The 6,236-nt window shown below is 30.6% G+C and overlaps 1 pseudogene; it reads right to left on the bottom strand.

The window, feature by feature from the left end:
* Window positions 1-4,255: 4,255 nt before the first annotated feature.
* Window positions 4,256-4,360, bottom strand: LOC145249252 (U2 spliceosomal RNA; annotated as a pseudogene).
* Window positions 4,361-6,236: the final 1,876 nt, after the last annotated feature.

Here is a 6,236-nt window from a genome sequence, read left to right as displayed (position 1 = left end):
AAGTATAACAAGAAATGAAAACCTACCTTAAACTTTAAATTTAATTAACTGTAAAGAAAAATGTTAAAATATTTTTTTGTTCTGTTTTTGCTATATATATATATTTGGTACTCATGCAGAGAGTGATCCGTGCTGAAATAATAACGTTATTATTTAAAAAGCAATTCTTAACATGGGGAGGGTGTTGTGTACCTTATCTCTACTTTAACCTTATATTGAATAAAAAAAAACTGTTAATTGACGACTTTTATAGGTTTTCTGTTTTATTTATTTATTTATTTATTTTTTGACAACGGCGTCACCACTTATCAAGGTCTGGAAGTAACTCGGGATAAGGGTTATTGTGTATACAGTACGGTAATGTTGAGATTTGATAAAGTTTCTAATTAAGGGGGCAGTTCATCAGGCATTTGGTCGACTTGAAGACATCAAAGTTGTGTAAGACAGGCAGGCGGAACAGAGTTCCACAGGTGTTCAGTTCTAAGAAAGAAGATTTGTTCATGGTATCTATGTTTTTGTTTTAGCACAAATAAGGAGTGGGGAAAATTTTTGACAGTTGTTTCAGTCGGACGGGGTTTTTTTGTGAAAGACCGGCGAGGGGAGACAAGGGATTGGAGCTCAGAAGAGCACCAGCTATGGAAGTAACGATAAAACAAAGGCTCACAACGTCTTTCCTGTGGTGCTAAAAACGAATATCACATTTAAATTTGGGGCATGATATGAAGAAATTACTTTTCGAAAACTGGGGGATCACTGTCCCATACAAATCCGACGTAAAATGAGCACCCACTTTCTGGCCACCTAATAATTTCTTCATATAATAAAACAAAATATACTGTGCTTTTCGTTTTTAGCGCCCCCGAAAACCGGCGCTGTTTTTTTGTTTGTTTGTTTTTTTTAACTAAGAGATTCGTTCATTTTTTTTTATAAGTTAGGACGCTAATAATGTCGGTAAGCCTAAATGAGCGTTTTTTAGGTAGGTATTCAATTATAGAACTTGTATAGCTTTAACAGGTGCTTCTGTTGAAGTTGAATTAACCGTTTTTCCGTAAGTAATGTGCAGACAATAACCATTAAACCATTAAAGCAGATCGTTAAATATTTCACATAAATTCTGTTTATATTAGGGGGCTCCACAGCCCCCTCATTTACACGGATTTTTTTTTTAAATATTTAACTACTGAAGCGCCTGTTAACAACTATACAAGTTGTATAATGAAAAAAAAAGTATGTTGTTTAAACTTATTGACAGCTAAATTAGCGTCCTAAATTATGATATGAAAAAATGGACGAACTTTAGTAAAAAAAAAAAAAAACAGCGCCGGTTTTCTGAGATGCTGAAAACGAATATCAGTTAATTTTGTTCTGATATGAAGAAATTACTAGGTGGCCAGAAGAGGTGGGCTCATTTTACGTTAAATTTATATAAAAAAGTGATCCCCCACTTTTTGAAAAAAAATTATTCATATCATGAAAACTACTAATCTGACCCAAATTTAAATGTGATATTCGTTTTCAGCACCACCGAAAACATTTAAAATGTTTTTTGAGCAGTTGGAAAGAAACTTGATATTGACCGATGTTTTTGTTCAAAGATAAGTCAAATAAACACTTTCTTTTTTGTAAAGATTTTTTTTTTCAAGAAAAAATTTAAAAAGTATCTTTCTTTTTTTGGATTGTTATTTTCATATTTAAAAAAAAAATATGAAAACTAGAAAACTAGTATTGTTATTGTTCCTTAGACCGTTTGTTTTATTAATTGTGTGTGCTTAAATCGTATTCCGCATTCGCGCTGGATGTCTTTCTGCGTTGCTCGCTCAGACGCCCACAATGGCAGTTGTTGGCCTAGACTTGGCAAAAAAAAAAAATGATACCAGTCCGGATGATGTAAAGGTTCGGCATGTGGTAGCCTGACACCTCCAGGCATAGCCATCACTTACCTTTCCTTGTCCACATGATGCACAAGATTTCGTCCATGCCAGTTATTCTTGACAAAATATTCGTTTGAAGCATCTCCGAAAACCGGCGCTGTTTTTTTTTTTTTTTTTTTTACTAAAATTCGTTCATTTTTTTTTCATCTCATAATTTAGGACGCTAATTATGCTGTCAGTAAGTTTACAAAAACATACTTTTTTTTCCTTATACAAATTGTTTAGTTGTTAACATGTGCTTAAGCAGTTAAATATTAAAAAAAAATCTTTTTTACATTAGGGTGCTGTGGAGTAAAAAATAAAATGATATGGAGAAATTATTAGGAGGCCAGAAAGTGGGTGCTCATTTTACGTTAAATTCATATAAGGTAGTGACCTCCCACTTTTTGAAAAAGTAATGTCTCTATAGTATGCCCAAATTTAAATGTGATATTCGTTTTAAGCACCACCGAAAACATTTGAAATTCTTCATTTTAAAGTTTTTGGAGGAGCTGGAAAAAAACTTGACATTGACCAAATATTATATATTTTAAAAAATACATATTAACCAACATTATTTTTTTTTTTAAAATACATTTAGCAAAAACAAAACAAAACAGAAAATATTATAAAATTTTTCTTTACAAATTAATTAAATTTTAAGGTAGGTTTTCTTTTGCTTTCATCGGCGACGCTCGGCTTAATTCCCTCAGCGACGCTCGGTTTACTCCGGCTGTTGGCGTCATATTTCGGAGAAAGTGGTGTGGACTGTGAGTTATGTTTGGATCACTCTCTGCATGAGTACCAAATGGTTACTTTAAAATTAGGAATCAGCAAAAAAAAATCCTCCGAATTTAAAATAAAAATTCAGCTTAGAAGCATATTTCGAAATGAGAACAAATCTATTAAAGAAAACATTTAAAAACGTGCTCAAAGTATTTAACAATCACAGTTATTCCCCTTGGTTTTCTGGTTTGAAAATTAAAATGTGGCAGATGTATGATAATAATAAGTAAATTTAAGTTAAATAAAATATAAATTTAAATGAAAATAAAATAAATAATTACATTTTAAATGATATTTTTAAATAGTACCGTATATACATTCTGATGCACTAAAAAAAACTTGAAAATGTTATATCTATATCATTATTTGCTAGATTAAAGATAAAGTTTTTAAAGTACAACAAAATGTACATTACATAAAATAAATCCAAGATTATTTTTTGATTCAATTTGAATTACATTTTTATACCTTACTTTGTAAAATTGATAAAAATGCACTTTGAAGATAAATAAATTTCAAATTGAATCTTGTACCTTTATTTTTAAAGCCTATAGTAAGAAATATAGGTTTAACAATGTTCACGCCTTGGATGAAATGCTTTTCTAACTTGTATCTTATCTTTTTAAAGTTATATTTTATTTAATTTATCATTATTTAGGAGAGAAGGAAAGTTTTAAAACCTTTCTTCTCTCTATTTCAGTTTGTATTTCTCCTCAAACCGCAACTCATTTTTGCAACTTCCTTTTTGCTTTAGTACAGGTCCGAATATGCTCTCTGTTAAAGTTTGTATTTCTCCTCCCACCACAACTCAATTTTTACAACCCCTCTTTGTAAGACAGGTCGTACTAATGAGAAAATCTAAACTTTAAAATAACTTTATAAGATTAATTTAAAAAAAAAAAACTTTTTTTCGGAATAGAAAATCTTTAAAATTTCATAAGGAACATATTTTATATAGGTTTCATTATCAAATATTCAGTAAATAAAGAGAAAATTAGAGAGTAAAATTTCAAAAGGTCTCATAACTGGTTACACTCAATAGTAATCCCCGCCAGCGAAAGTCTTTGCTATCGTTATTCTATTATTATTATTATTATTATTATTATTATTATTATTATTATTTAAAACATGCTGTGTCCTGCTCTTTCGCGAGAGGCCTAATACGTCTCTCATATATTTACTATCTAGGAATTTGTTGGATGTCGTTAAAATTAAAAACGTGATAACAGGTCATCAAAACAACTAATTTTTTATCCTGTGGTTAGTTTTAAACAAGGCTGATAGCCATTAGTCGCATGCTCTCATGTAATGAATAAATGCGTGAATGTAGGATGAATGACCGAAAAATGGGTTGAAATGACTTAAATAAATAAAAAGCTAATGACTTAGAATGACTTTAATGAACTTAAGGACGAATTGAATGATCTTAAGAATTACTTGAATGCTTAAAAAATAACTAGAATCCTTCAAAAACAACTTGAATGATCTGCAGAATGGCATGAATGGCTTTGAGGCTGACTGGTTGTGAAGTGGGTGATCATTATACATTAAATTAATACATAAAGTGATCCCTTACTTTATATCACAAATTTACAAATATAATTACAACATGTATTAAGAACAGATACTACACTTTGATCTTGGTCGAAAGGCCAAGAAGAGTGTGTTTATTTGCTCCCCCACGCGCAAATTAGGCACTAAACCGATTTTTAATGTGAGGAGTGAAGGGGAAATGGGGACCCGGGGAGAAAAGGAGCTGGATAGTGACAATTGGTATGAAGGGTTCCCCCTACATTGACTAATGCTTTATATGTTAGCATACATTTTTTCGAGTACATCCTACGAGATTTATTCATTATGTATCCTACGTTTGTATTGTCCCATCAATTAAGGTGATAATGTACTCGGATATGTTCATTCAGTTACTAGTTTCATTCGTTTTTACTAATCGCATCTGTCCTGGCCATAAAGAAAATACTTAACTTAAATAGTGCCGTGTGTTTCATATGCAAAGTCTAAACATTCAGTAGAAAAAGCGACATATGAAAACAATCAAATTTAATCGTAAATAGCAATTCAGTATAAAACTTGAATAAGTCATCAAAATTAAACAAATAGAGTTATAGAACGCCTTGTATTTCCAATTTTTTGCTATGGAGAGTTGATATCTAAATTTGTTGTGACTTCCGGCAAATTAGTAACTTTTGGTAATCGTAACTTTTGGTAATAATTAAAATACGTTTCCGATTTTTTAGATGAGGATTAGCTATTCGTATTATTTGGATTGTTTCGGATGAGCGTTCTCATCTTGAGTGTCATTTTAACAACGTTTCTATAGATCTATCTTCCGATCTTCGGAAGGTTTATCTTGTCGGACTCTAGACTGTTTCTGTCGAACCAGGGTATTTGGACGTAATTTTGAAAGAACATTTTTATTTACTGCACGGAGGTTGCAAGGATCCTTGGGAGTAATAATTAGATTACTTGTAAAAGTTATATTCTCCTGAAGGTTGAAAGTTTAACATTTATTCATAAAGTGAATGTAGAGTATTTTCAACAGAGACCTCTTCAAATATAAAGAAAAAAAATCAAAAATAGTAATATTATTATGTACATTCTCATTCTTGACGGGCTTTACAAACAATTCTGTTCCTACACTGTCGTCATTCCATATGCGTTGTGAGTGCACCGTATTAAATAAACTAGCAAACTTAACTCAGCACACGAATGATTGGCTTAATATATTTTTTACTCATTTTGTTATTCCAAACTAATTTTAATATTGATACTTATATAAGCATACACATGCACACACACACACATTCACCAACACCCAAATAAATACATAAACAACCACACACTTAGCCACACACAAAATCGTACACACACACACACATATATATATATATATATATATATATATATATATATATATATATATATATATATATATATGGATAGGTTTAAAATATAATTAGCCACTGACACGTGTTCGTCGTCTGCGGCTCATAAGAGTGGATGAAAATTATTCCAATCTCTCATTTGAGCAGAAATGCGCTTTACTATAAATACCTGATCTCATTCAAGAAGACTCGCAAAAACCAAAACAAATAAATATTATATATATTTATAAGTATATATATATATATATATATATATATATATATATATACGTATACATGTATATATATGTATATATGTATATATGCATATATATATGAAATATATATGTATATCTATGTATATATATATGTGTGTATATATATGCATGTATATATGTATATATATACGTGTATATATGTGTGTATATGTGTGTTTCGAGGCCTGAAGAGATATTTGCGAAACTGATTATTTTTATTTTTCTAAAATCGACCTCAGTGACGCGTACTTACAATTTTTCATCGATGAGGAGTGTAAAAATCTGCTATGTATTAATACCCATAAGGGATTGTACAAGTTTAGCAGACTTTCTTTTTGGGTTAAAGCCGCCCCTGTTGGGTTTTTCTTCAGCAAATTATTAACATTATGTTAAATGGGTTG

The sequence above is a fragment of the Euprymna scolopes genome, chromosome 27 (assembly GCF_053919585.1).
Source record: "Euprymna scolopes isolate OS-2025 chromosome 27, ASM5391958v1, whole genome shotgun sequence".
In the NCBI taxonomy this organism is placed as follows: domain Eukaryota; kingdom Metazoa; phylum Mollusca; class Cephalopoda; order Sepiida; family Sepiolidae; genus Euprymna; species Euprymna scolopes.
Note: the sequence above shows the minus strand (reverse complement) of the source record. Positions and strands in the feature narration are given on the sequence as shown.